This window comes from Malaclemys terrapin, chromosome 7 (assembly GCF_027887155.1).
Source record: "Malaclemys terrapin pileata isolate rMalTer1 chromosome 7, rMalTer1.hap1, whole genome shotgun sequence".
In the NCBI taxonomy this organism is placed as follows: domain Eukaryota; kingdom Metazoa; phylum Chordata; order Testudines; family Emydidae; genus Malaclemys; species Malaclemys terrapin.
This window is the reverse complement of record NC_071511.1, coordinates 13,945,645-13,958,647: the sequence shown is the minus strand read 5'-3', so window position 1 is coordinate 13,958,647 and position 13,003 is coordinate 13,945,645. Positions and strand designations below refer to the sequence as shown.

At 40.9% G+C, this 13,003-nt stretch overlaps 1 protein-coding gene across 7 annotated transcripts in view; it reads right to left on the bottom strand.

Moving 5' to 3' along the window:
* Positions 1 to 13,003, bottom strand: part of LOC128840976 (contactin-4) — a 654,212-nt gene that overhangs the window by 346,874 nt on the left and 294,335 nt on the right. The window lies entirely within an intron of this gene.

Here is a 13,003-nt window from a genome sequence, read left to right as displayed (position 1 = left end):
GAATGAGACAGAATGTTCTTAATGCCTGACCTCAGTCGTGTCACCTCATGCCTCGAGTAAGTTTTTACTTTGGTTATATAATTCCTTCTAAAACAGTCTCTGAGAGGTGAATAATTCCTTGAGCCCACTGAAGGAAAAGTCTTCAGCTGGAAAGGTCAAAAGTTTCAATATAATCAAATGGGGAGATTTTTCAATGCATTCATTAAGGAAATTCTTCACACAGAATACTCTTAGTAGGGCACATCAGTTATGAAACCAGAGATGGATCAGGTTAAATGTAAAAGGATTCTTCAGGTGGGCCCCTTGCAGGATACAGCTATAACTCATTGACTGTGATGGGAGTTACTTGTATCCTGCCAGGGGAGAATCAGAGTAGAGTGCACAAGGAAGCACTCCTCCCTTAAATATGTCAAAAATCATTAAGAGTGACTGGGCAGCATGGACAAGAATCAATATTAGGGAAGACAGGAATAAGCACATGAAGCAGGAAGTGCAGATACAGAGAGAAACCTAGAAGCAAAACAGAAACCTGTGGGAGATAGAAGGAGACCTTGGACCCGAGATAAAAATACACATTTGGTGGGAGAGGGAGGAAGGGAATGAATGAGAGTGTGGGTGTTGGAAGCCGTGACACAAGAAACAAAAAAGTGACCTTCACAATTGAAAGAAGAGGCTCTAAAATGAAAGAGAGCTAAGGCTAAAGGGGAAGGCTTGGGAATCCAGCTTAGGGGAATTCATTTCACTATGGGGGCTGTGATTCTGATCTTTATTTCTTTGTATTTCTTACTTTTTCATTCTATAACATTAAAATGATCTTTTGAGTAGCCAGATAAGAATTTACTGCATATAATAAACTTCAATCCCGCTATTTAAAATCACAGTGATAGTATTTTAATTTCTCTCCTATTAAAATAGTTACAACCACCATAAGTAGCTATATCTTGTAGTACGAATGGTGGTAGGAGTAACCCATTTTAAGGCTTGATCCAAAGGCTACTGATGTTAATGGAAAACCATTTACTCCAATTGTCTTTGGATCAGCCCAATAGTGCAAACAGTTATATTATCCGCATTTAGTAGGAAAAAAGATATCGCCATGAGATAAATCACAGTCTGTCAGATAAACTGGTGCTGTGTGTGCAGATAATATACAGACAGAGAGGAAATGGACCAAACACAGAGCGATGATAAACCCTACACTTAAATTAAATAAGCATCTTTAATATCCACTTTTTATCAAATTAAAGCAGCATCCAAAGGCATTCCCATAACAACCCTCCACCCAATATTTCATGGCTATACTATTTCTTCAGAGGCAACTGAAAGTATTACTAGAAGAGGACCAGAAAACTCATAAATAATCTAGGAGTAAGATAAATATTTCAATAAAGATGATGCCAGATCAGTGGTGTTACATGAGCCAGGCACTGGGCAGCAGGAAGTAAGCTGGGATAAAATTCAGGGTTTTCAGAGAATGCATGCGAGAGAGATGCTATATGTATTGCAGATATGCTCTGTTCAATTTCTGCAGTGGAAGAGTGAGGGAGGATATGAGGCCTCACTGAGAAGAATTCAGAGACAGATGGCAAAGGAACAGAACTGGCATAAGGCTACAAAGGTATAAGGAAGAATCCTATTTCTTTTTTTAAAGTCACTGCACACGAGAATGAAAATGACAGCGAACTCACAGCAGGCAACTCTGTTCAGTGATAATCACATGGGCTGAAGTGTGTCAGTGTTAGAGATGGGTAAATGCTTGGTTTCAAAATGCTTACCAGATTTTTCCGGTTTCTTTTTGCAGGAGCTCTCACTCTGAGTTGCACTCTGACTTTTACAGTTGAAAGAACCTGAAACTCACCTAGCAGTTCTCAGCTTCCAATCAATGCAGCACTGTCACAGGGTGACTGGCCTCTTTAAGGGGAGATGGGGCCAGCCACACGTGTGACTTAAGCAGCTGCTTCTAGCCTAAGAGGGAAGGTCTAAGGAGAGTCAGATGGTAGCTTAATGGATACCTGGGCCTTATAAAAGGACTGACAGTGGGATCGGTCTGGTAGTTGGAACCACAGAAAGCAGGCAGGTAGGCTTCTGTGGAAGGCACTGGGCCAGGGTTCGGAGGGGAAAGGGGAACCAGGCTGGGGCCAGCACTTTAGCCCAGACCAGAGAAAGAGACTCTCAAAGGTAGCACAGAAGGGGGCTAGGAATAGGGCCCAGAGCATAGCCTGAAGATAAGCCCCAAAGGACAGAAGAGCTTTTTCGTTTGTTAGGACTTTTTAGTTTAGACTTCTTGTTTTGTGACTTGGCTGGAGAACTCACTGGTGTGTGGAGAGCTGAGGAAACCCACCTCAGGAAGGGAAATCGAAGCCCTTGCAGTGCAACACTTGTCCAACAGGGGCGCTATGGGCAGCCACACCCACTTACAAGCAAAAATATTTTAAATTTTTTGGACAAGAAAACACAGAACTGGCTAAACTCAGAGCAAGTAATAAATGCTGGCACTGAGCCAGATCATCCCCCAAACCAGCATATATAGACACTATTATGAAAGTATCATTAATGTGTGCTTGCACTTTGGCAAACCAAGCCCCCCTGCATAGTCTGCCAGTACTGCTACCTGCCAAAAGATGAAATGCACAGGCATACATGCTGAAGGCCCATTGCTGAGTCTGTGGTTATATTCCTGGAAAGATGCAAGCCATCACCGTTGGAATGCCTATCTGGTAGCAGAGGGCATGGAGAGTAGAATCTGTGAATCCAAAGGACCAAAGGGCCCAGTCCAGGGCCGGCTCCAGGCACTAGCCTGGCAAGCAGGTGCTTGGGGCGGCCGCTCCGGAGAGGGGCGGCACGTCCAGGTATTCGGCGGCAATTTGGCGGACGGTCCCTCACTCCCGCTGGGAGCAAAGGACCTCCCGCCGAATTGCCGCCGCAGATCGCTTGGGGTGGCCAAAACCCTGGAGCCGGCCCTGGCCCAGTCAGTCAGAATTTTGCTCCGAACGGGACAATTTATTACTTTTTATATAAGAGAAGTGTCATGAAAGACTATGGATGAAACTGGAGGTAGTAGTTCTGCAATACATTATTACATTTTGAAGCTCACTTGATTAGCCTTGCTACATGTGAATTGAGCAAATATTAATCAAACTGCTAGAATTTAAAATGAAATCACCCCAGTACAGATGTACAGTAGTGGGAATTATTTCACGGTACAGAACTAACACAGATTGGAAAATATTTTCCCATCTCATCCAACATTTTAAAAAAATATAGACCAAAATACCCTCAAATTAATTTACTATGGTATTTTAAGGACCAAATCATTTAATCTTTAACAATTCCTCTTTTCAATAGTCCTTCAAACGTCATAGACAGAAAGTCAATTCTTCCAATTCCATTTTCAGATCATAAAAAATAGTGACAAATCTTGTAAGAAAAATATCTCCTAGCTACCTGGGGAAAAGGAAAGCACACATATACACCCAAAGAGATAAATGCTTAGAAGCACCTATATATAGAGACAGACTGACAGTTATATAGATATAGGTATATATTTGTATTGAATAACCACATAGTGTGGTCTACACCGGAAAAGTCATGTGAAATCTAACATCTTTTAGCTTCACTAATGCTTTTCTCTTTCATTTTATAGGCAAATGTGTATTCAGTGCTTTGGGCTCATGTACAGTCGATGTCAAAATAATAGGGTCAACAAATGGACTCTCCCCAAAAGCCCTCTTAACAAAACTCTTGACATCCAAACCATTAACTTGTTTTCCTCTGGAAGAACAGTCTGGAAGAACAAATGGCTGCCCTGCACCTTTAAGCAGGGAGGTAATTGGCTGGCTCCCCGAATGAAGGAAACAGTGTTTTATGGCTGGTGGGGGGAGGGAGGGAATGAAAACTGCTGCAAAAGGGTCAGCATGGTCGCTGACTCATCCCCTAGGAATGCGGGGTTTAAAAGGGGCAGCTCTGCACACTAAAGCCTCCCTTTCGCACGGAGCAGGCTGAAGCAGGAAAGAACTCAGCACTTCAGCACATCTCAGCTGCATGGCTCCATGTGGAAGCAGAACAATGTTGGAAGACCGGCCATGGAGGCGTTGGTGTTGATCTTTGGGCACAGGATTGTTTTTCTTATGTACATAAGTGGACGTCCTAGTGGCCTTTAGGGGTTGGCAACCGAGGTCCAGTGATGGGGCGAGTCTGTGTTGGCATGGAAGGAGAAGCATGTTATTGGACCAGCTGATGCCACTGCTGTGCGTCATGGGGGCCCATCAGCAGCCACTGACATGATGTGGCACACGTAGGAGAACACTATCTGGGAATGTGTAAAGGGGTTCCATTACTGCCCAGAACAAGAAGGGACTTGATGCAGGTCCGTGTTGTCAGACATGCATTAACGCAGGGTCTGGCTCGGAGCCATGGGGCACCACCTGGGGGGACAAGGCTCAACAGATTCTAACAGAGATGGTCAAATCCCTTGGGGTCATAAAAGGCTCAGCAATTTGGGCATCCTGGGGAACCAAATTATTCAGGGAGGATAGGGTTCCCCTGTAAAACCTTGGAGCCCATTTGGCCAATATAAAAAGGGGGGCAGTAAGAGATGTCTGGGAACCTGACTGGGTTTGGGGGGGCAGGTCAGCCAAGCTAATTGCTGGTGCCTCCTTGTGGCGGATGTCCAGTGCAGGTACTCCATAGGAAAGGTATACCATGATCGGATAAATGGCTTGGAAAAGGGACTTAAAAGAGGTGTTCATTAAAGGAACAAATGGGGGGGAGGTTGGGGACTCCTATGATTGGTACGCAGGGAGCCAACCCCCCATTTGTATAGCCAACCTTAACCCTCCTAGGAGGTGGGGTGGATGGTAAGGTCCCGACAATCCATTTGCTGGAGAGACATGAAGGGAAAAAGAGAGGGAGCTGGTAAGAACCCCTGGGTAATTCAGTAATAAACATGGGGTTATCTGCACTGTACGTTTTTATCTGCTGGGTAGTCCCAGACATCTAATAATAAAGTTGCGTTCTGATTAAACCCATGTCAAATTTCTCCTGTCTTTCCTTCGGTGTAGCCAGACAATGGTCTTGCAGTGTTACCTGAAAGAACAAGATCTGACCTTTGGTGAACTGAAGAGAATTCCATGATCAAGAACTTCTCACTGAAATGTCCTGCCTCCAGCCCCATCACAATTAAACTAGTAAATATTAGCCAGGAGCGCCGCCAGCTTTTCTGCCGCCCTAGGCGGAGGAAGGTCCCGCCCTGAAATGCGGCCCCCCACAGAGGCAGCGGACGGTCCCGCCACCGAAATACTGCCACGGTCGCCGCCCCCCAAATTGTAGTGCCCTAGGCGACTGCCTAGGTCGCCTAATGGGTTGCGCCAGCCCTGCTGTTAGCTCAAGAGCCTCAGATGATCTATGATAAATGACCTGGAAACCAGAACGTATGAAAGTAGGACCATTTTTATTTAGCTTAATCTAAATCCAAGTGATCTTGCCCACAAATGCACAACAAATAAACTCCTTGTAATGAGAAATATTCAACTCTGCTTCTAAAAGTAGATAGCACCAACCCATGAAACAGGTCCTCTGATGAGGATACCACAGCACATCTAGGACAGATGCATATATTTCTTGAATTTCTACTATTCCCAGATCGCTACCTTGTGCACTCTGTTCTGCCAACCTCACTGAAATCAATGGGACTTCCTCTGAAGCTATGTATTACTCAACATGAGTAAGCATGCCAGAATCTGGGTCTAAAGGACATCTCTTTAGGATAAGGCAATGTCATTCTCATCATATATAACTTTTCTGTTACTGTGATGCTGAGTGCTAATATCTGCACCATTTTATTGGGACTGTATAATGAAATCATGAGGAGAATTATAAACAAAGTAGAAAGCCATTTTTGTGATTGAGACCATACCATCAAAAGTTAGTTTTTAATCAGAACTTCTTAATATCCACGGTACCCCCGCCTTCAAAAAGTTAATCAGTTTGTATTCTCACAATAGCATGTCTATACCAAGCCAGAACCAAGTTGTTAAAGAAAATACATTCAAGTCTAAAAATCTGGTTTGAGTTTAGGGTGAAGTTTTATGCCATTCTTATTTTAGCCTGTTTTGAGCTGTTCCATTCTTATATTGTTCTTTGGATACATACATGGATCACACACTCTTTTTCTCACTGTTGTTTTATGCAGCAGCATAGATGCATTCTCTGTATGATTTTCAAGAACAATCTATGGAAACAGTTTTTCCAAGGAGCTCAATTCCTAGTTAAGTGCCTACATGAAGTAACCAGATTTTAAAAAGCCCTGAGCACCCAATGGCTCTCATTGTACAGAGTGCAAAGCACTACTGAAAAACACAACTTGGTAGCATTGCATTGGACACTGGTAATAACTGAAGCAGAACTTTAAAGAACTTTTGTTTCTGGAGAGCTTTTCCAAGATTTTGAGTTCTTCCTGCCTCACTTGCTCTTATTAGTTTTGTCCTAATTGGGGGAAGTAGAAAGACTTGGTGGAAATGGGAAGAAGAATTTTCTTACACTCGCCATAATGAAAACATTTCCCTGTAGAAAAGGAAACACAAGTTCCTGGTACTAAAAATATTTGGTGTTGAATATTGCTCTTCAGAAACCTTTACAAAGAACCGTTCATCTTAAAGACACCCCATTAATTCTACCAAGATTTGCGACATCCTGTGTAATGCTCTGCATAAATTAAGGCTGACTTAGGACTGCTCCTCCATTTTTTTTCACATTTTCTCTCTCACACACACTTCTGGACTCATACAAGTCCCTTTCATACGTCAGATGAGTGTTTTATTGCAACATGAACAATCAAAGGTAGTGAAAAATGACCTTTAATAAATTAGATGAGAAAGTCACATTCCGTAGCCCTGTGCGTGGTCCAAAAAGGACCCTTTGTCTTCACACCACTATGGGTATGTCTACACTGCAAGGAGATACCCGCAGCTGGCCTGGGCCAGCAGACTCAGGCTTGCGAGGCTCGGGTTAAGGGGCTGTTTAATTGCGGTGTAAACATTTGGACTTGGGCTGCAGTCCGAGCTCTGGGCCTCTCCCACCGCGCAGGATCCCAAAGCCTGGTCTCTAGACTGTGCCCAAATGTCTACACGGCAATTAAACAGCCCCCTAGCCTGAACAAACAGGCACAGGCCAGCCGTGGGTTTTTAATTGCAGTGTAGATATGCCCTGAGTGCTCCAAAATCTGTCACCTGAAGCAACTTCCATTAAACTATAGCAATGAATATACCTTCATCTGGAGAACTTTGAAAAATTACTTTATTTTTTCTCCTTCCCATGGCAGCTGTCATCATGTCACTATAGCAGGGAGAAGTAAGTGTCTCTCTATCCCTAGAGTTGTCACTAGCAGCAATGAAATATGCAATACGCAGAAGAAAAATAAACATTTTTATTGGGAGCCACAGGATGTAAAGCTCCTAGCAGACCCTGGCCAGCTCACACAACATACTGTGTGGGGAAAAATAAAGTTCCCTGGAAGAAACATACTCCTGACCGAGAGCATACATAATAAATTCCAAAGTCAGAGTTTGTTGTTTCCATCCCTAAGAGAGAGAAGTTGTTCTCCCTGCCTACAATAAGTCTAAAAAATATTCCAGCAAATGTGATGGCAGCCTGAACCTGCCTAAAAGCCTTGAGAGCTCATTAACTGAGGGTTTTTTTTTTCTTTTTTTTTTTTATAAACAATCACAATTAATGGTAGGCGATCCAGCGAGTTTAAAAGGCTTGAGTTTGCACACCTTTTTCTCCGGTACTTTAAATCAGTGGGTGGGTCAACTAGTTAAAAGGAAATCTATGCTATGTATTAAGCTATTTTGGCCCTCCATATATGGCAAAATATGTTACTGTGGGGAGGGAGACACAGTTCTTTGTCAGGCATAAGTTTGAGATGGAAGGGTTACACACAAGTGGTGAAGCTTTGAGTGAGTTATTTGGGAAGGGCTTACGTGATTGCCAGTAAAATCTGTCACACCGTCCTGTCTTCTGTACGTGCCACATATTTTACAGGGGAAAAATTAGAGAGTTAGTACAATTTGTCAGATTCCTCCACATTCAAAGTGCTTTGGTTATTATGGGGTTCAACTGTACAGGACTTTGCAGGAGAGGAAAATGATAACTCATACATAATGTTAAAGTGGCATAGAAAATGCCTTTTGTGTATATATAATTATAATAAGTTTAAGGTTAGATATTTTGGGAACTCACACCCTAGAATCAAGTACTGTACAACTCAAGGGAAAGCTGGAAACATCCTCATTCTCATGGTAAAATACCTCCTGTTTCTAGTCCTGACACAATGTGAGAAATCGGATTTTAACCCTGACATTGATCCAGGACATTATCTGAATTGGCCCTCAGACCAGTGTAATTTCCTTTTAAAGGGGTATGATGGACTGACACATTTGTTTCAGGCTTTTCATAGCTTTGGAATGTTGGAAGTACCTTGTAGTAGCAAAAGAGATGGATTAGTGAGAACGTGCAGGTGAAGTGGTCAAAGGTGAATGTTAAAAACAATTTATCACACAGCTTTCACTGCCACATACTATATGTGAGATGTTTACTGTATTTATTTTTTCATTACATTTCTTATCCCCATTCTATCTCCTCCTCCTTTTTAAAGAAAAAAAATCAGTCTCTCTCTATTTTCCCCTCAGATTCTTCTCTACTCTTTCCATTCCCACCAGCTTTTGATAAGTGGACTATAAGCTAAAAACAATGAAGTAAGACTTTCAAACCTATAAAGTTTGAGTGGGTTTGAAATTCAGCATGAGTTCACCCCTCCCTAGGCACAATGGATTTTTCATAATACATGTGTCCTCCAAGAATGTGCAGGCCCGGTATAAAAGTAGAACCTAAAAACTGGGGCAAGATTTTCAGATATGACTAAGCTATTCTGGGTGCCTAACTTGACACACCTTCCAGGATGCTAATTTTCAGAGGGTAGATGCTCAGCACTTTCTGAAAATCAGGGCCATTTAAGGCATGCCAAATTGGGGACCCAAAAATCACTAATCAAGTTTGAAAATCTTGACCTGTGTATGGAAACTGGTATAGCTTGGTGAGAATTGAGAAGAACGTAGTTCTTTACTGATAGCACTGGAGGCATGGCTGATGCCAAGATGCTGCAAAGATGGCAAAACACAATACAAAAGCAAGTTTCTAAAGTCTTAGCTGCTTGACTATTTGGTTACCAATGCTACAGATGCATGTTTGTGCCTAGAAAAATCTAAACAGCAATACAATCAAATGGATAAAAATGTTGGATAATTTATGAAAGAGATGATATTTAACATAACATAGGATGTATGTAAGATGCACTCTAACATGAAGTACAAAGATCACACCGTAGATTTCTTGTGGAAGAGTTATACTAAGCCCTAATATTGATGTAAGGTTAAAAGATATTCTAAATCAATTGATATTTAAGACTGCATCATTTGTTAGTGTCTCTGTGGAAAATGCAACAACCTTGTTAACACTCTGCGTATAGATCTTTAACTTTAAAATACTACATCAATTTGATACCAGGCAATCTGCCACTTAGCATAAAAGGAGTTTCCAGGCTATTAAGAAACAGTTAGGAGGTACACTTTTGTTTTAAAGAATATGGGTCAGATCCTCAGCTGGTGTAAAATGACATAGCTCATTTGATTTTTTAAATGGACTATCCCATTTGATACCAGCTGAGGATATAACCCTATAAAGATAGAAACCAATTTTGGAAACATTATAAACATTCAGAGTAACAGCCGTGTTAGTCTGTATCCGCAAAAAGAAGAACAGGAGTACTTGTGGCACCTTAGAGACTAACAAATTTATTAGAGCATAAGCTTTCGTGGACTACGGATGCATATAGCATATCCGAAGAAGTGGGCTGTAGTCCACGAAAGCTTATGCTCTAATAAATTTGTTAGTCTCTAAGGTGCCACAAGTACTCCTGTTCTTCTTTTTATTATAAACATTGTAATTTTACCTTTCACATAAAGTTTTGTCTTGTTTGTTTAATTTTTTCAAAATGGTTCATTAAGTGTATTCTACTTATATTTAAAATCCGTAATCACAACTGCATATGCCCACAAAACCCAGAATGTGTCAGCAAATGGAGACTCCAATCAGGTAGGCACAAACGATAGCGAAAATGTGGTCCTTAGTTTCTGTAGCTGAGGGCAAAATTAGGTCTAAATACTTAAGATACCACAAGTGATCATGAACACAAAATACATAATTAGGAGAAGATTCTGATAGCCTTGCTATCATGTAATAGCACCTTATCCCATGAGTTATCCCACTGATTTCAATGGGACTATTTGTGGAGTGCAGTGTGTCTTTTTACTGTGAGTTAGGGAATCAGAATCTACCTACTATCCCCTTGTCCCTTAAGATCACAATATTAGATACATAATATGTAATAAATATATATTTTACAGTGACCTAGTCTTTTAATATCAGGGACCACTCTGTCACTCATGTCCTTTCTATGTTAAACAAAGCTGTCAATATCAACAGGTTGTATACCGGGAACTGCTAATAATAGCCTTGACAGTGAAAATTTGGGATTTTCTAGTGAGAATTCAGAGGCACATTCTATATAGAGATACCAAACTCCACTTTTCTACTGCTAGAAGAAAAGTCAGCACCTTCCATCACAATTAATCTTACATGAATCTTCGATCTCTGGGTATTGCAAAAAGAGAGCTGTCGGCTATAAATCATTTTCAATGGCTAGCTCAAATCTCATGCAGGACTTCAAGCTACTCAGTTAAAATAATTCAGAAAGTGGTGAAACAAAAGATTTGTGGAATAAAATATGCATCAAGATGGTTATAGTGTTTATTTAGTATCAATTCTGTTTTTATTGGTTGACCTGGAAATAGAATAGCCCGTATCCTTTAGTGCTTATCAGCCTTATTAGCTAATAAGCACCATAGTGCCTGGGCAGTGGAGACCCACTGACCAGTGGGCCAGTGCCTTTGTCCACCAGGAGGCAGCAAAGCTACCATCAAAAGATGAAGGATAATACAACCCCAAGACCACAGATTGCTACCTACAGCATCCCTACCTTGTCACCTCCCTGCAAGCACAACTCCCACTAGTGGTTAGCAGACCTCCAGGAGAAGGAACTATAGAATTACTGGAGAAACTAATGCATTTCCTGCCCGGTCTTGTGCTGGGAAACCCCAGAGCCACTGTGATTGGCAAATGCAACAACCACAAAGGCAATACCAATAATAGTGTAGCCTCTGAACTCTTTTTCTACACAGAAATATAGTTCATGCCAACAATCTCCAAAACTTAGCTAGAGACACAGTGGACCTAAACTTCAGCCTAAGAGTAGAACAAGGGACATCATAAATGAAAGAAATTGACTCATAAGACTCACTGAAACACTTAACACTTCACTCCATAAGGCTAATAAATAAATATACAATCAAAGATTCTGGGTAACATTTCCAAAAGTATCTATGTGATTTAGGCTCCCAAGTCCCATTTTCAAGAGTCTTAGGGCCAGATTAGTAAAGGTATTTAGACACCTAAAGATGTACATGAACATCTAATGTGGTTTTCAAAAGCAAACAGGTACCTTACACAAATAGAAATCAATGAGAGTTAGACATCTAAGTGATTTTGAAAAACCCTCTAATGCCTATCTGCATCTTTTGGCACCTAAATACCTTTAAAAATCTGGCCATTAGGCAGGTAGTAGTTTATATGTCATTGAAAGTGCATGGGGATAAGGCTTCTAAGTGCTGAAGTCACTTTTGAAAATGGGACTTAGGTCGAACAGTATATTAAACCTTGAGTTTTCACAAACTCTTTTCTTCAGATTTCCCCGGCAGTTCATTTTTGCAACAAATCCAAAATGCAGAAACTGTCTCGATGTCTGAGCTGAAATCCTGGATCCAAACACTCTTGGACCTTGGGGAAGTGTGGACCCAGAGCTGAACTTTTCAGCTTAGGCCCATCTCTAATAAAACTCAGTTTTGTAAAACTGTCTTGAAAATTTAGTAAATCAGCCACAAACCCAGCTAGCCCAGACTTTACAATCATGTTAAAGGAGAAGGAGGTTTTGTTTGCCCATCAGAAAATGCACTTGGCCTTAATGAATGTACAAGTATATTCTCCTATGTTTGTTATGCCAACACAGTGCACCAGTATTTGCTGATTCCCACATTTAGGTTCATAATTTTCAACCTCACATAGGAAAAGTTTAGTATAGCCCAACATAGGATTATGAGACAAGTTACCTGGTTTTATTCTACCATGCTTTTCTTTCTAAAACTATACATCTTGCACAGATTAAAATTATTACAGTATTTCTATTATTAGTGCAGTGCAATGCTGCCTATTCTGCTCAATTTAGCAACTCTCCTACTTTCCCTCTCTAATCTTTAACGTCATTTCTTCACTCTGTTGGGTGAATACTCCCTGACAGATGTGGGATGATCTACTAGCTCTTCATTAACTGCAGCTGCTTAGTTTTACTTGAAAAAAGAAGTCAGGGAACTGTCTCTAGTCTTTATCTACTCCTTCAAGTAGGATACCAATTGCATCTTATGAAGCATATAAAGAGGATATTGTGAGATATGTTGAAGTCAATCTACTTGGTGAAAAATCTAGATTTGTACACCTCTTTTATTACGCATTTAACATATTACTCCATCTACATGGCAACTTCCCAAGATAAAAAAAAATACTGTGTTTGTATTTTTACACAAGGTTTTCTAATTTGCGGGGAAGCAAATAGAACATTTTGTTAAATATTATCCTCAATAGTTTGGCTACATTTACTGTAAAATAGTGAGATAGCATTTTCTCTCATACAAGTGTAGCTATAGAGTTATCTAACATATGTAATTTTTTAAGTGTACTGTATTCTACACAGTTTCAACAAGAAACACAATAATTTAAGAGAGGTTATAGTAGTAAATAAGTTTTCCCAAAGGGGGTACTGCCAGGGCAGGGAGTATGT